We start from the raw sequence: 18647 nt of genomic DNA on the forward strand, positions 1-18647 counted from the left end.
TTGAGGACTATGTGGTTACTCCGTCCACCACAATAATATCTACAGATTAACAAAGCAACAGGAACTTTGACATTCAGATCAAGAGTATATAAACACAAGGTCAGACTAGCAGATTTTCATGCTTCTTATCAGTGAAAGGTGGTGACTATAGTCTAAATGTTGATTACAACCAATAACGAATTAATTAAACATGACTTACATCTAACAGGGAAAAAAAAAACAGAGGAGCTCAAAAAGATAGAAACAGCACTTACAACGGCTTGCCCAAATTAAGCATTTTTAAGGCTTACATGATTCTCTTAAATTTTCAAGCCTCTAAGTTCCTTCATAGAAGAGTAATGTATATCTTCCAATAGCTGAAACCTCAAATAATTTTGATTGTACAGCTTAAGAAAACTCATATATACTGTTTTCCTTAGGTCCAGTGCAAATAACTGAATGCATGTTTACGTGTTTACATGAGAAGGCAACTAACGGTTCATCTGCTACTCAAAAGACTCTTTGTTCCAGAAAGCACACACCAAACAAGTATCATTTAACATTTACTACTAAAAGGCTACCGTGATGCAAGCTTCAATAGTGACAAATATTTAAACCAGAATGGAAAAGTACTAAAGCTCCTTGATGTGCTGTGTTTAACATTCTTTACTAGGTACAAACAGTATTTAGGAACGCCAACTGATCTTGAATATCCAACACATTAAAATGTGAATTATATAAAGTACATTAAATAAATATCATCCCATTCCCATTCCAGTATCTTCTATCATAACCATACTGAACTGTTTGTTGAAACAGCAGAAAATATGATATCAACACAGAACAGACGAGTCATAATTATGATAGGGTTACCAAAAACTGAAACTAATTGGGCAAAGAGGAAAACAGTTCATAAAACATTCAAATAAAATAATTAAGTCTACTTCTCAGTAACAAAGAATAAAGAAAGCATCTTAATTAGGAAAGCAATTAGGATATTTATTAAAAATCATGAGTTATGGCATCAGAGAGGAATTGAGTTTAAACTCTACCACTGTTTGTTGCTTTTGAACAAGTATCTTAATCTCTTTCATCTCAGTTTCTTTATCTGAAAAATAAGGATAACTAATACTTACCTTGCCAAGTTGTACACAGATAAATGAAATCAATTATGCAAAGTACTTAGAAAGTGGACTTCCCTGGTGGCTCAGATGGTAAAGCATCTGCCTACAATGCAGGAGACCTGGGTTCAATCCCTGGGTCAGGAAGAACTCCTGGCGAAGGAAATGGCAACCCACTCCAGTATTGTTGCCTGTAAAATCCCATGGACGGAGCAGCCTGGTAGGCTACAGTCCATGGGGTAGCAAAGAGTCGGACACAACTGAGCGACTTCACTCACTCACTTAGAAAGTAGCAGATATTAAAATATCAACATCCTGGACATTTTCATATAGCTAAACGTGTGTGTGTGTGTGTGTGTGTGTGTGTGTGTGTGTGTGATTAAAGTACGAAAATATCAACATCCTGGACATTTTCATATAGCTAAACGTGTGTGTGTGTGTGTGTGATTAAAGTAGTGTGTGTGTGTGTGTGTGTGTGTGTGTGTGTGTGTGTGTGTGTGTGTGTGTGTGTGTGTGTGTGTGAGATTAAAGTACGAAAAGGGACAGAGCAAGCTTCTGACACAGACATCAGAAGGGGGACAGAGAACGCCTCCCTCGCTAGTGTTAGCAAGGAAGTTGTATTACTTCAGACCTTCAAGGAAGACAGTGCCAGAACTTATCAGTCCCCATTCTCTCTATTTCATAAAGCTAGCATATTCAGAAACCAAAACCTGAGAAAGATAATACAAATGGAACACTAGAGATCTTACAGAGCAATCAAATCTAGCTTTAAAGATGTATGCTATTACCAAGTTGTCTTCATGCCAGAGACAAAACTGGTGAAATCTATTAGGAAAACTTTTAATATGATTCATCAAACAACAGGCAAAGAAGAAAAGCCATATAATCATATAATATATTATGAAATTTATGTGATCCAATTTAAACTTAATTCTAAAAAGGGGGAATAGAAGACTACTTCCTTAACATAAAAAAAAAAAAAAAACTGTCAAAAAGAATACACAACTATGAAAACCCTAAAGGCATTCATTCAAATAAGAAATGAGCCAAAGATGCTCACTATTCATTACTATAATTTAACAATCTTCTAGACACTCTAATCAGTGTAATTCTTTTTAAAAAAAGAAAAGGTTAAATATTGGCAAGAAAACAAAATTATCATCATTCACAAATTCTGTAACTGCCTTATTATAAAATCCGATAGAAACTATTACAATTAAGAATCCCATAAAAAATAAATTTAAAAAACAGAATTTCATAAGATGACTAATTAGAAAATAGTACAACAAATCACCAACTTTTCTATGTTCCATCAGGAAGATGTAACCCTCTTTAAAATACAATGAAAAAGTATTTCACTCACAATAGCAACAAGAGGTTTTAAAATACCAAAAGTCAACTTCAAAAATAGGCAGAACCACATGAAGAAAACTACAAAACACTGAGTCATAAAAGATGACTTGAAGAAATGATGAAAATACTGTAAAGTATTTCATAGCTATCTCTAAAACAGATCATATCGTAGCTATCTCTAAAAAATTAGTTTATATTTTCAATTAAATTATTTCTTAATAAATTGGATTAAAGGTAATCTGAAAAAAATGAGAAATTACGAAATGTTTTGAAAAAGATAATAGGAATTCACACAACCATATAGTAAGATACATTAAAAAGTTACAGTAAATAGAACTGTTTGGAATTATTGGAGCAAAAAATATAATCAAATGAAGCTGAACAGAAAATCTCTGGGGAAAGACAATTATTCAGTAAATAGTATAAAATAATTGACTTGCCGCTCTACCTTAAAATACATTTCAAATAGATTAAAGATGTAAATGTTTTTTTAAAACTCTCAAAGTAATATAAGGAAAAAGAAGTAATTACTTATAGAATATGCAAACACAAGAAAGTCTAAGCAGGTAGATACCATAAAAGAAAAATTTGATAGATTTAGCTACATTAAATGTTAAAAATCTGTTTAAAAATTAAAAATTCAAGCCAAAAACAAAATTAGGATGCAAATGACAAAGTGGAGAAAATATCTGCATTGCAATTTGACCAACACCTAATAGTTTTATATACAAAGAGGTTTTATAGCTCGGTATTTTAAAATCCAATAGCATAATAAGCAAAGGACATTAATAGATAATTCACACAAATACAAATATTTAAAGTCACTAATAAAAAAAAATAAAGTCACTAATAACAAATGAAACAAAGAAATTTATAGATTTTTTCATATCAAAATAGCAGTTTTTTAACATGGAGAGATTGCTAGCATTCTCAAGCACAATTAATAAAAATGACTATCACAACTTTCTGGAAACCAATCTATTAATATCTTTCAAAAATAATTATGTGTATCCCTTAACTTTAGAATTTATCTTAATAAAAGATATAAGCAATGATCAATCCATCAAATTATTGGAAAGAGCTTAAATTTTTAACAATTGAAATGTTGGTTAAATAAGCAATGGAAAATCCAAATGCTGGACTACTAGCCACACATTTAAAATGATAGTATGCTATAAAAGAGTAATGCTTTATTGACTCAGGTAAGCATTCATTCAATTGTGTAAAAATAACCTAGAAACAAAAACAGTGTCAACAACAACAAACAAAAGAGTAGGTACAATATGTGGGGGGGGCGGGGGGAGGCAGTTGTTGAAAAAAAAAAAAGAGTAAATCCCATTAAAAAGGACCTATGGGATATTCACCAGTATTAAAAATGATTATCAACAGGTGCACACACACTCAGTCACTCATTCATATCTGACTTTTTACAGCTCCACAGACTGTAGCCCGCCAGGCTCCTCCGTCCATAGAATTTTCCAAGCAAGAATACAGGAGTGGGTTGTCATTTTCTACTCCAGGGGATCTTTCCAACCCAGGGATCGAATCACCGTCTCTTGCATTTCTTGCATTGCACGTGGATTCTTTACCACTGTGCCATTTGGGAAGCCCATCAATGGATAAAGGCATTATAGATGTTACTTATCATTTATGCTTTCCTGAATTTTCCAAACTTCCTACAATTATTATATATTGGATTAGTAACTAAGAAAATACAGAATGTTTACAATATTGCTTTGACTTAGTAACAACAGTATCCAAAATCATGTTAACACTGATAGTTCTACTCTTTTCAGTTCAGTTCAGTTCAGTAGCTCAGTCATGTCCGACTCTTTGCGACCCCATGAATCGCAGCACGCCAGGCCTCCCTGTCCATCACTAACTCCCGGAGTCTACTCAAACTCATGCCCATCGAGTCAGTGATGCCATCCAGCCATCTCATCCTCTGTTGTCCCCTTCTCCTCCTGCCCCCAACCCCTCCCAGCATCAGGGTCTTTTCCAATGAGTCAACTCTTCGCATGAGGTGGCCAAAGTAGTGGAGTTTCAGCTTCAACATCAGTCCTTCCAATGAACACCCAGGACTGATCTCCTTTAGGATGGACTGGTTAGATCTCTTTGCAGTTCAAGGGACTCTCAAGAGACTTCTCCAACACCACAATTCAAATGCATCAATTCTTCGGCGCTCAGCTTTCTTCACAGTCCAACTCTCACATCCATACATGACCATTGGAAATGGTGGTCTTGACCAGATGGACCTTTGTTGGCAAAGTAATGTCTCTGCTTTTTAATATGCTATCTAGGTTGGTTATAACTTTCCTTCCAAGGAGTAAGTGTCTTTTAATTTCATGACTGCAGTCACCATGTGCAGTGATTTTGGAGCCCAAAAAAATAAAGTCTGACACTGTTTACACTGTTTCCCCATCTATTTCCCATCAAGTGATGGGACCAGATGCCATGATCTTAGTTTTCTGAATGATGAGCTTTAAGCCAACTTTTTCACTTTCACCAAGAGGCTTTTTAGTTCCTCTTCACTTTCTGCCATAAAGGTGGTGGTCATCTGCATATCTGAGGTTATTGATATTTCTCCCGGCAATCTTGATTCCAGCTTGTGCTTCTTCCAGCCCAGCATTTCTCATGATGTACTCTGCATATAAGTTAAACAAACAGGGTGACAATATACAGCCTTGACGTACTCCTTTTCCTATTTGGAACCAGTCTGTTGTTCCATGTCCAGTTCTAACTGTTGCTTCCTGACCTGCATATAGGTTTCTCAAGAAGCAGGTCAGGTGGTCTGGTATTCCCATCTCTTGAAGAATTTTCCACAGTTTATTGTGATCCACACAGTCGAAGGCTCTGGCATAGTCAATAAAGCAGAAATAGATGTTTTCCTGGAACTCTCTTGCTTTTTTGATGATCCAGCAGATATTGGCAATTTGACCTCTGGTTCCTCTGCCTTTTCTAAAACCAGCTTGAACATCTGGAAGTTCTTGGTTCACGTATTGCTGAAGCCTGGCTTGGAGAATTTTGAGCATTACTTTACTAGCGTGTGAGATGAGTGCAATTGTGTGGTAGTTTGAGCATTCTTTGGGATTGCCTTTCTTAGGGATTGGAATGAAAACGGACCTTTTCCAGTCCTGTGGCCACTGCTGAGTTTTACATAGGCTGCACCAAAACTAGGGAGGTCTACCCTCTCTATATCTGAATATATTTTTACACTTTAATCATAATGAAAGATTTTGTAGGCAAAAGTAGAAGGGGGCGGCAGAGGGTGAGATGGTTAGACAGCATCACCAACTCGATGGACACGAATTTCAACAAACTCCAGGAGATAGTGAAGGACAGGGAAGCCTAGCATGCTGCAGTTCATGGAGTCACAAAGAGTCAAACACAACTTAGTAACTGAACAATACAATGAAAGAGATTTTCAGAACTCTAGAAAACAATCAGACAAAAGTTTTCACTCCCATCTTTATTTATGGTCAAGTGCAATGTCAAATAACATTTAGATATTAACTATTTGCTTTCAGCTCCTACCAAAGGTAATAAGAATCAAGTGATGAACGAACCCTGGACCTCAGAACCAGCAGGCCTCAGCTTTCACCTACATCTAAAACTTCAGCCTGAAATTTTAAAAAAAGGTGGAAGGGACAGTGTGGAATATAGATACTACCTTTCTCAGGATACAAAGTGTGAGCCTTTGACAACTTCCAATCACAACTCTTCTATGTCTTCCTTGGTAGAGAGAAGAATGATTTTTTTTCCTCCAATGTGTTTAAAAGACATATATCCAAAGGGCAAGTAAGCAGGATTTCTTCTGAACAAAGATGCTTTAAACAGGAGATTTGTAAATGTTAAATGTTCTCTTTCCCCAGTACGGACATGCAGCCTAACTCCAAGGGGGTCAAAAAGATTCTAGCAGTACTTGGCTCTCAACAGTTAGCAATAGTCAAACTGTTAAATCCACCTGCTCCCCTCCAAAAAATGACAAAGCATTACATGGTAGTGCCAGGGCCTACATGTAAGGGGTTTTTCTCCAGGGCATTCATTTTCATAACACTAAGATGCTAATTATTTCTGAGTACTTCTGAGAACCAATCTTGATACTACATGATGACAACCTTGATGCTGATAGCAAAAAAATACACTATCTTTAATATCATACTCTTTGCTAAAGATATTGTCTTCCTTTCTTTACTGGTCAAAGCTCTGAATTCCATCTACTATTTCCTCAGGAACTTAGTTCCAATAGATATCTCATTTTTCCTCTTACTTCTCACTTTCCTTATGCATATTAAAAAAAAAATCCAAGCATAATATCCCTTCAGCTCATATCCCTCTGCAGCAGTTTCAACTATGCCTATGGAATTTCCTAAGGAACTGTGAAATATCTCTGTAACTCATCTATAGTAATAAAAAGTAGACCAGTGGTTTCAGGGATTGAGAGAGAGATTACAAAGGGGCACTAGGAGACTTTTGGAGGTGATGGATATATTCATTATTTTGGTTGTGGTGATGGGTTTAATGAATATAAACATGTTAAACATTCAACAGCACACTTTAAATATGTGTAGTTTATTACAGGCCAATTATACTTCCATAAAGCTACTGAAATAAATACTGAAGTCTGGGTCCTGTTCCACTCCTCAAAATTGGTATAGGGGTTCCCCCTTGAAATCAGGACGCAAAAACTCCCTCAGATGATTTGAAAATGTGTAGATAAGATTGAGAACCACTGCCCTAAGGCTGTCATTCTCTCTTCCTTCCTTAGTTTTCTTAAAATGCTTCATGCAAGCATGTCTACTTTTCATCATCCATTCCTGATGCAAAGAGCCGCCTCATTGGAAAAGACCCTGATGCTGGGAAAGACTGAGGGCCGGAGAAGGAGGAGGCAACAGAGGATGAGATGGCAGGATGGACTCAACGGACATGAGTTTGAGCAAACTCTAAGAGATAGTGTAGGACAGGGAAGCCTGGCATGCTACAGCCCATGGGTCACAAAGAGTCGGACCAAACAACATTCTTTCTCAATCTTCTGGAGACTAGTTTCTGAGCCACTACTCAGCTAAAACTGTACTTGTTAAAGTCACCTATGAACTCCTGACAAATTCACTGGTCCCTGGAGTCCTCTTCTTACTTGGCACCTCTTTAAAGCCTTCAAAATTGTTGACCCATTCCTCCTCTATTTGAAAACTTCTCCACCCTTGGCATCCTTCTTGAAGTTCCTCCTATCTTTCTAACTAATACTTTCTAACTAATTCTCTTTCACACTATTCTTCCACTTATCTACCTTTTATTTGCCTATTCTCCAATTTCTGCTTTTTATTATGCTAAAGTCTTTTCCAATCTGAGTCATTTCAACATACCCAAGTCAATACAGCTTCTTCAATTCAACCCCCCCCCATCTTCCCTCTATTCCTGACTTCCTTTACGAGTTCCACATCCTACATTCAAACACCTATCTATATCTTCATCTGAATGTACCATAGTTTCCTCAAATTCAAAAAATCCAAAATAGAATGCATCATCTTCCCTCTATCTACGTGCAACTCATTTCCAATCAATGGAACCCTCAAGATTCTTGATTCTTCCTCTTTTCTTTCCTGAGGTGACAGGCCTATCAGGTTCTACCTCACTCTACCAGAATTAGAATCCAAAACACAAATCCATTACGTGGTTTCTTATTCATCATTTTCAATGCAATCCCCTTAGCCAAGGATACAACATCCTGGGTTGGCCCTCTATCACCCTCACTGTTCTCATCTTCCACTGTTTTCCCATCTAATCCTCACATTCAAGTCAAGACCAATGTTACTAACTTTGGACTTGTCACCAACAATGACTTCTCTAAATTGCCAGTGTTGCTCCTGCCTCCTTGTTTTCTCACTTACTGTATTTTCCTGGAAAGGTATTCACTCAACTCGTGCACTTGGCAAAATTATACCATACTTTAAAGCTCTACTATGTGCCCCCAACTTTACATACATCCATGCTGAGTTAGCCATCTCCTACTCTGCTCACCTACAATGCTAGGCAAATCTCTATTCACACTCATCACAGAGTATTATAATTGTTACTTTACTTACCTGTCTTGTATATGATATAGCAAGTTCCCTGATGACAAGAGCTGTGACATTCATTTTTGTATACATTCATTTTGTATACCTATTCGGCCTGGGGTAATGCAAATTATGTCTGATATAATTTCAATTATTTACAAGATGCAAACTTGATAGTGCCAAAATGGTCTTGATACTAACATTTTTTAAAAGATCTCCTAATTCATTATAAAATAAATATCAGGCAACAAGATCCTGAATAAAACAGTTGACTACAAGATATAATTAAACTCTGACTGTCAAAACACCACTGCTCTAAAAATGCAATGGAGAGCAGATTTCATCAAACAAGAATACAACAAAAAAACGAAGCACAGCAGGGATAACACACTGACTTAACCAATGCTTCATCTGATGTCCATACCCAGATACTGTGAATGTTGGTAACTAAGATGGTTTAAAACCCTTTGTTGTTATAACTACAGTAAATCAAAAAAGGATAAATACACCAAATCCAGAATTTATTTTCCAAAACAGGCAATGATTTTCTCCCTTGCCACTTTGTTGAAATGAATTATTACAACAGCCGGCTTTGAGGCTACTATTGGCCAGCCAAGCATATCCTAAAGATTTTTTTTCTTTCTTTCTTCTTTCTTGTCTGCACTTCAAAAATATGGTGCTCTGAGACTTAAAATGTGTTAACCTAAAGAAAAATGCTTAGAAATTGGGGGACGGGGTGGGGGGGCACTCAGAGCAGTTATCTATGGAAATGTTAGGAGGATGTTCTTAGGGAAAACAAGCCTCCCAGGACTACTACATTGACTCAAGGTTACACCAATATTTTTTTTTCACCAGTATTTATGACTTTATGCAGATAAGGTTTTAAAAGTTGAAAATTTCAAACTGTAAAGTGATACACGAACCAAAGAGGCGGCATACCTGATACAAAAACTACTGTGTGATCCAAAGGACAAATAATTTGCCAAAGGACAACCTGGCCCTACAGCCGGTAGGACGGTCTCTGAAGATAAGCAGCAGCTGCCCGCTGAACAAACTCCCCCTACCTGAAGAGCCGAGCGGCTGCCGGCGTGTGATAATGTATCGGAGAACTGATTCTGTGCAGTACGAAACTACCAGGGCAAAATTTAAAAATTTCAGAAACGTCTATACTCCGAGGGAACAACGCACACCTGTGAACACCGAAGCGGGGGATACCCAGTTCTGCCAGAGCGTGCAAACTTCGACGGGTCTTTCAATGCTACAATTTTCGGACAAAACCCTGACGATTCTCGAGTGTATCAGAAGAGTCGGACACGACTTAGCGACTAAACCACCACCACCTGGGGAGGACTAACTCATAGTAAAAAGAGGGTAAGGACTGATGAAGAGCTCACCGGTGTAAATAACCAAGGAAGGAATCGTGGCTGCTTTGTGAATCTCTTCGACTCTTGTGGGGGAACGGGGAAGAATGTTGCTTTCAAAGACGAGGGGGGGCGACAGTGACCATTTTGGCCATTAGACTGGACGGGTAGTTGCAGCCTCGCTGAAGTGGCAAGGGGGAGTCGGAGGGGTGGGAGGGGTAGGAGAGGTCGGACCGGAGCATCAACCGCTGCAGGGCGGTGGGGGTGTCCCACCCCAGGCAACCCGGCTGAAGGGCTGCTGGTCCGCGCGAGGCGGCTGCACCCAGGTCACGCCCGGAGGTCGGAAGGCTCCTCGCCGGGGAAGGAGAAAGACCCGAGTCCTCGCGCACAAAGCTGCCGCCGCCCAGGCAGCAGACGGGCTGCGCCCAACTTCGGGGTGAGAAGCCGCCGGCCGCAGCCTACCACCGAGTTCCTCCCCTCAGACCCTTGGACGCCTGGGCGTCCAGTAGAGTCTAGCGTTCATCCGCGGCGCCTCGCGCTGGAGCCGTTACCCCCAGCGAAGCCGCCGCCCCGGGGACAAAGTCCCGCTCCCCTCCCTGCCGTCGCCTCGCCCCGGCTCCTCCCTGACAAAAAAAGTTATCGGTCGCCGGCCGCCCTGGGGGCCCGGCGCGGTTCTCTCTGCGGGACTTACCAGAGCGGCTCTCCAAGCTCGACCTCCAGAACCTCGACTTGTCTGGCTCGCAACGACAGCGACGGCTACTGCTCGGAATAAGCAGCACCACCTGCCCCCCGCCACTTCTTCCTAGCAGAACGGGTCCCGGCGAGCCATCTTCCCCCTCCGCTCACTGACTGACAACCCAGTCCCGAGAGCCGCCACTGCCGCCAGCTACTCTGACGGGCAAGACCAGGGACCCGTCCCCAGGCAGCCAACCACCACCGCCCCACGCCAGCTCGGCCTATCGCCGCTCGCAGGGGCGGGATCAGAGCAACTTCTCTACCAATGAAAATCTTCTTTTGCTAGGCCTGGGGCGGGGCCATGAGGTGGGCGGGAGGGAGACTTGGTGGGCGTGGTCTAAGCGATAAGGCGTGGTCGGCGTCCCCAAGGGGAGATGATTGACTGTTAAGATTGAAGCTGCAACTAGGCGATAGTGATCAGAGGTCTGTTGGACTCAGCCTTTAGTATTTACAGCTCTTCCAGAAGAAAATAAGCCTTTGTGAATGACGTTCACCATAATCGCAGAAGAGAAACTAATTGATATTTTAATTTCTTTATTTCTTGGTCAGGAGGATTTACTTCACAGTAATTTGAGTCACCAGAATTTCTCAAAATCTTATCAAATCCTGAGGTGGGGGGTGGGGGGGTGGGAGAAGGAAACTGGTAATAAAATACGTTTTTGCAAAATGGTAATAAAAACTCTTCTCCTCTTACATCATTGCTTTTGGCCTTAGTCTGGAAAAAGTCAAACACAATTCCACAGTATCCATTCCATCAGCTTTTTTTTTTTTTCCTTCATCTTCCCTCCCTTCTCTTCTCCTAGATACTAAATATTTTATGTAATGACTGGAACCTAAGCACATCCAAACTGTTACCTACATATAGTTACTCTGTTTTTGACCTTGTCAACTTCTCCTACCACATCGCTCTCAAAGTCTCATCAGAATTAATCAGAAAGAAAATGAACTTTCAACCTGAAAGACAGGAAGCCACTCTAGTTTTTAAGAAAGAAGAACTTCTAAAGCACCAAGATCTTTTCAAACATGGCCAACACATAAATAACAAGCCCACAGTAAGAAAACATATTACTCAATATTGAAAGAGCATCAGGCAAACAACTTCAGGTATTCATTAGGGTAGATCTATAGAACAATCAGGATCTGCCATCCAAGAGAATAGACAGATTTATAAGCAAATAACAAAATATGGTGATAAGGGCAACAGAGCCAGGTTCAAAGAGCCAAGGGAATGCAGGAAAAATTATTGTGTTTATGAAAGTCAGGGAACTTCACAAACAAGGTAATATTTGAGTTGGATCTTAAAAAGGTGAATAGGGAATTTCCCTGGTGGTCCAGTGGCTGAGACTCCAAGCTACCAATGCAGGAGGCCTGGGTTCAATCCTTGGTAAGGGAATTAAATCCCACATGCTGCAACTAAAGACCTGGTGCAACTAAATAAATTTAAAAAAAAAAAATAGGGAAATAGGAGTTTGCCAGAGAAGAAAATCAAAAGACATTTCAGGAAGCAAGAACAGCAAGTTCAAAGATGCAGAGCTGTGAAAGGGCTCTGAGTAGCAGGGGAACACTGAGAAAGTTGGTAGGCTTGAAAGGTAAGTAGCAGCCAAAAATTAAGTTAGAACAAAACATTATAAAGAGAGATTATAAAGGCCATAGGAGCTACACTAAGGTATGTAGATAAGCATTGTCCAACAGAGACTTCTGTAATGGTGAAAATGTTCTATATTTGTGTTGTCCAATAGGATAATCACAAGTGGCTATCCCACACTTGAAATACGGCACAGCATGCTTGCTAAGTCACTTAAATTGTGTCCAACTCTTCACGACCCCATGGACCATAGCCCACCAGGCTCGTCTATCCAAGGGATTCTCCAGGCAAGAGTACTGGAGTGGATTGCCATGCCCTTCTCCAAAAGATCTTCCCGACCCAGGGATCAAACTCCCATCTCTTACTCTTCTGCATTGGCAGGCAGGTTCTTTACTGCTAGCACCACCTGGGCACAGAAGAAAAACTCAATTTTTTATCTGAATTTTAATAACTACCATATTGAACAGCTCAGGCTTACGCTTTATTCTACAGACAATCATGAACCGACAGAAGCTTATAATCATGTGAACAATACAATCAGTTTTCTTTTCGAGGGTGAGAATCCTAAAGACAGTGCCTGTCTCTCCTTTGCCAGGAACCTTGTCACTAGATTCCTTGTCACCCTCACCTCCACTAGACCAGGTTACTAGTGGAGGATTGGCAGTGTAATTATGGGAAGTGTTGGCTGAAGGAAGAGGCATAAGAAGATCTGCAGAGTGTGTCGTACTCTAACATTCCCACAGAAGGCAAGCAGTCAAATCCCAGGAACTTGAATTCTGCCATCAAGTCCTGAGAGGATAGGGAATAGGAGAGTGAAGGATCAGAGAGGGAAAGAAAGCCAAAACCTCAGCTGGATCAAAAAATAGAGAGAGAGCAAGGGTGAGCAGAGGAATACACACGCAATCAGTTTTACTGGCAATCAGCCCTGTGGGCCACTGGATATGTTGGCCTGATTTAAAGAGCCAGAGAGTCTGTTGGCAAGAAGGCCCAGTAGGAGCAGGGCAAGACTCCAGCAGAGACAAAGTGCCAAACCACACCTTCGGAAATGGGAAATGGAGGCAAATACCTACTGACTTCCTGCACTATACACAGAACCAACTTGTCAAGCATACAAAGGAATGCCAGAAGCTCATAGTATAGGTCCTTGGGTAACAAAGAGGTGAAGGGTAGAGCAAAGTTTCATCATTTATCACAACAATAGGAGAGATGGCACAGAGCAGTACATGACTGATTCATTGTTCAGTGCTAGGCAATAACTGCTGTGTGACTTCAGATTAGGGAGCAAGCCTTCCAGGTGAGGGTGGTTGGAGAAAGGAAAGCATCACAGAGGGAGGTAAACACTGAGTCATGTCTTGAAAATTTGGCAGAAATTTGCATTCGGAAAGTGTGAGAAGGAAACTCTTGGAATTCCTGGAAAAGAGACAGAAGAACAGAAATATGAGCAGCGTACAGAGGACATGGGAAGCCTTTGAACTGGCCAGAGCCTGGCAAGCTATGTTGGAGGAAGACAATAGAGTACCTTGAAAGCCAACTCCAATGTTCAGATTCTGTCAGTTTGCCTAGTAGCTTCCTGTCTGTTCCTTAGAATTGCTTGGGATGGCTTTCAAAAATAGAAATATCCACATTAAATAAATCAGAAAACTGGGGTACAGGGCCTGGATATAGAGTTTATTTTAAAAGCTTTCCAAGTGAATCTAACATACTCCCAGGGTTGTAAACAGGGGAATGACATCATAACATTTCACTAACACTAAATCAAGATTGTACACAGGATGGATTGAGTGGCAAGAAACTGAGACTGCCTGTATATATTTATATATTTGTTTCCTTTCTGCAAAAAGAGAGGAAGCAATTTATTGGCTGACTTCACTTCCTGTTTTACAGTGGTAAGATGATACAGAAGGCAATTTTAGTCACCTTCCTTCCAAGTCAGAGTAAAACCAAAACTCAAGTTTATGTTTGCGGTCCACTCTCCTGTCACAATTTGTGCACACAAAAACAATTTCCAACAGTAACACTCTGCAATTAACAGTTACACATAACCATTTATATTTTAGTAGCAAAGCACAAGGAAAATGCCCAAGAACATTCTGTTTCAAAAGGGAAATGCTTTTAACCTCTTTATGAAAGTCAGCATATTCCAAACCCTAACTACCCATCTTTGCTAGTCTCTAGTATCCACAGGCATAATTCTACACTAACTATTAAAATGTTTTTACCTTCTTGCAAATAACTTTATTAAATGCCAGTTGAACATTATAAAACCAGTTGAACATTATATATTTTATGATATTAAATTTCAGAAACTTGAAGAAAAATTTAGCTCAAATATATTTCTATTAAAGTTAGCTGTGAAACATCTGGGTAATATGACAATTTTCTTCCAGATTTTTGAGATAGAGTTGACATATAGCATTGTGTAAGTTTAAGATACGTGGCATGATAATTTGATGTACACAGACTGTGAAATGATTACCACAATAAGATTAGTTAATACTTCTACTACTTCATATAGTTAACTTTCTTTTCTTTTTGGCTGCTGTTAGGAGAACATGTAGGATCTACCCCCTTAGCAACTTCCAAGGATACAATACAGTACTGTTAACTGTAGCCAGCATGCTGTACTTTATATCCCAGAATTTACTCATCTCATAACTAGAAATTTGTACCCTTTGTCCGGTAGTATCTCCCCATTTCCCCCAGTCTCTAGTCCTTGGTAACTACCAGTCTATTCTTTGTTTCTATGTACCATGACTATTTTAAGTGAAAGAGTTAAAAGAATTTTACCTTGAAAAAAAATATGAAGAATGTGTTACATTAGTGGCAAGCATGTTAAAACATGTTTTTAAAAAACTTAAAACAAAAAGAATGTGCTGAGTTCATTCTGTCTTGCTGTGCCAAGCCAGATTCCCCTTCTAAGAAAGCCGCTTCAGCCAGTGCCTCCGGCAGAGGCCACAGGCGTGATCTACGCCACACAGCCCCCTTCTTAGAACCATGCTGGTCAAGGGAAGCCAGGCCTAATAATGTGAGCACTCCACCCAAACAGGGGTGGCGGTGACTACCTAAGCCCGTTCTCTTCCAAGAATATGAACTGGAAATGGGAAGAGAAAATCAATCACGTGGTGGATGCAGAAGCTAGGTGTAAAAAGGCTTCTCAAGGTGTAGAAAGAAGCCCTGAGGGGCCTTGAGAGGGGCAAGTTCTGAGTAAACTGAAGCCATCAGGCAGAGAAGAGACATACCAAGTAGGGGATGAAGTAATTGGTAACAAAGGAGCGGTAGAAGCAGAGCCCAGGTAGAACAAGTCACCGTAATAAAGATGGGGACCAATGCAACTCTGCTATTGAGGGAACAGTGAAAGAACCCATTTTCCCCTGCTGCCCTGAATCACTCCGGTTCCCAGTGTTTGTGTTCAACATCTGTAAGAACCAACTGCAGCTGTTTCCAGAGTCCTACAAGGTTCCCCTCTGCATCATCTAAGACATTCTAAGTAAATTGTGGGGCCTGCCATGCTTGTATAAACCAATAAGCAGTCTTCCAGAATCATGGAACAAGTGAAAGAAGCTGGATCAATTGCATTTTGCAAAGAGAATTTTATCCTCCAAGGCTGGTTCCAGGTTTATCTAGGACTAACATCCTAGAAAGAAAACAATACTCTCTATAGCTTTAAAAAAATCATAAGTTAAAATTTCAATACCTTTGTAACATATTTTAAGGGGAAAAATCTTTTTTTCTCTTATCTTTTAGCAGTAGAGCCAATCTTGTTCATATTTCTAAAAAGTCATATAGATAGGGGTGGAAAGCCTAATTACTAACTACTACCCTCAAGTGATTTGAAATAAAAAATATCCACATGTATCTTCTAAAACATTTTATTAACCAGTGTTTTCTAGAAGAATTATTGTTGAGGGGGTCTTGTTTTGCAGGTTTTATAAATCATGTTTCTGAAAAATATTTTATGACATGGGAAAAAGATGGGTACAAAACTCCAATATGACATGGTCACAACTGTGCAAATATTCATGTCTGGGAGATATGTCAGGGACATGTAAGCATGGAGAAATTATGGCTGAATTTTATTTTCTTCTTCACATATGTTTTTGATTTACCAAATGTTCTATAATAAACAGGTGTTAGTTTTGCAACCAAAAAAAAGGTACATTATTTTTACAGTGAAAAGGCAGCAGACTGGACATCACTTATTGTTAATTCTGCCCAAGCAAACCTCGGTTAAACACTCTTTCTTTTACTCTTAGTCAATGAATTATTCAAAATTCTTTAAAGTGCTCTCATAAATCCCGCAGAGAAGCTCTTGTTATTGCTGACAAGCAAAAGACCCCATCAGTGCTTATTTAATAGAGACACACAAGCTTGTATGCAGATTTTCTTTTCCAAATGAGGTCCCAGAAAACACAGAAAATATATATAGACAACTGTGACAAACACAGCTCCCAGAGGAAGTGGAAAGGTGTTGTGCCATCTTTGGGTGCCCCACAATAGTAAAGAGGAACTTTAGAACACAGATTAAAGGAGAACCTGAAAAGACAGCAGTTTTCATCCTCTGTCTTCGTTTGGTTGATGAATCTTTTTCAGGTTTTCACACCTAACTACATGTCCGTACACCAACTGGAAACCTGATTTCTGCTTTTCAGCCTACTCACTGCATTCATCAGATGCGTATTTCAGTTGTATTCAGTGTAACACTTCATTGTGTATCAATTGTTGAACAATTGATTGAACAATTTTGCTCCAAAACTGTTTCTTATGTGTTAATCTCTCACCCAGAGAAGAGAAGCATCAATAGAGCCTCACACTTCCTTGGTTCCCTTGCCCAGTGCTACCCTCGAAGCAATTTAACAAGCACAAGTACTGGATGAAGAGTAGATGAGTCTGGGAAGTCGAGGCCCAGCTGCAAGAAGGGTAACAAAGAAAGGCAGGAAGCAGCGCATCGCCAAAGAGTTTTGCCAACCCGTTCACTCTGGTCTGTGACTCTTGAGTTAAGAGAGTCCAATGTAAGAATAATACTTCTATTTTTCAACTTTGCTCTCATTTACTTAGTCACTATCACCACACCCTGATATTTATGCCAAAAAAAAAAAGTTCCAGTGAGCAAATTCAACCAGTGTTCAGTAAGGATAAGCCCATCACCCTTTTTTCCTCCACCATCATATTAAAGTGACTCAGTCCTCCGTCAAGCTGTTCTCTCTTGATACCCATCATGTCAGCAAAAACAAGGAACACCTCCTCTAGACTTCTCTGTTTACTCGAGGCAAGTCCTCAGCACAGGCGTGGGACGCGTGTCCAGGCCCAGCACCCTTGTGTCTTTTATAGGGTGTCGTCCCAAAACCTCTACCTCTGTGGTTTGAATCGTGATGCTAATCCTTAAAGTCACTCTCAAGGATTTTTTTCAAATTTGAATTATACCAAGAAAAGAAGATATCACATTGGTCACAAATAAATTAGCAGAGTTTGGGGTCTGACTCTGCGGGGAGGTGCGTCGGCAGGACCAGCCAGGAAAATGCCAATGGCAGTGATGGCAGCAAGTTCCTTCAGTTTCAGAAAGTTGCTAGATCAGTGGGAGAACCAGGAGCTTGAGGCTCCAGGAGAAACTGTTACACCCCCAGTGTATGGTCAGCTTCTAAATTTGTATCTGCTCCATAATAACATGAAGAATGCAGGATACTTTTTTAAAAAAGGATACTACATGCTATAAAACCGGCAAATTCTGACCTTGGTCAGTAAGGACAAAGAATTTGGCAGAGAGATTTCCCCAGAATCTATTTCACCATCAAAGCTCACAAGTGGTCTGAGATGATCCAGCCAATCATGGAAGTGCTTAGAGATGCAACCTGGAGAAGAGCCTTCTCCCTGGTCTCTCAAGCATATACATCTATCGTCACCTGCTATTTTGCAGTCTTTGTTGGACTTCCAGTGGAAGAGACTGTGAAAGGTATACTAGAGAAGCACGGCAGGCTAACTCCACCACAAGGATGGTCATACCCAAAAAGCCACTTGCAGGGGCCCTGGATATTCCTTTAACAGGTTTATTCCCTTATCACAGCCTACCCCTGTTCCACCCATTCCCAATGAGCGGCAGTTAGCCTGACTCACCAACTATGTGGCTTTCCTTATCATTTATCATTCTGAGTTCAAGATCCACCTTCTGAATACTGACAAATAGAGAAACGTAAAGTGTTTATTTTCAATTTTATCAGATGGATGAAGCACCTTAGCGTTCCTAAATATTTGATAAAATACCTATATAATATAAACTAGATTATAACAGTTGTTGAAACAATCCTCATTTTTTAATACTTGACAGTTTTGATGGAGCCCATCAGTATTAAGCAGTCAGTTTATATTTCCTACCAAATACTGCCTTCCTGCTTCATGTAGAACAGTGGTTGTCAGTTGTCTTTTCCTGCCCCGCACATCACACGCCCATCTGTACCATAGGTTG

The 18647-nt window shown here is 40.0% G+C and overlaps 1 protein-coding gene and 1 pseudogene across 2 annotated transcripts in view; one reads left to right on the forward strand and one right to left on the reverse strand.

The window, feature by feature from the left end:
* The window catches only part of HYCC1 (hyccin PI4KA lipid kinase complex subunit 1), an 89308-nt gene extending 78568 nt beyond the window's left edge, over window positions 1-10740 (reverse strand). The window contains exon 1 of one of the 2 annotated variants that reach the window (XM_065938985.1): window positions 10562-10740. The gene's annotated coding sequence lies outside the window, so the exon portion shown is untranslated. The remainder of the gene's footprint in view (window positions 1-10561) is intronic. The other variant, XM_065938986.1, reaches the window with a different exon arrangement.
* Window positions 10741-17705: 6965 nt separating this feature from the next.
* On the forward strand, window positions 17706-18368 carry LOC136170294 (COP9 signalosome complex subunit 8 pseudogene; annotated as a pseudogene).
* Window positions 18369-18647: the final 279 nt, after the last annotated feature.

The sequence above is a fragment of the Muntiacus reevesi genome, chromosome 6, assembly GCF_963930625.1.
Source record: "Muntiacus reevesi chromosome 6, mMunRee1.1, whole genome shotgun sequence".
NCBI classification, from domain to species: domain Eukaryota; kingdom Metazoa; phylum Chordata; class Mammalia; order Artiodactyla; family Cervidae; genus Muntiacus; species Muntiacus reevesi.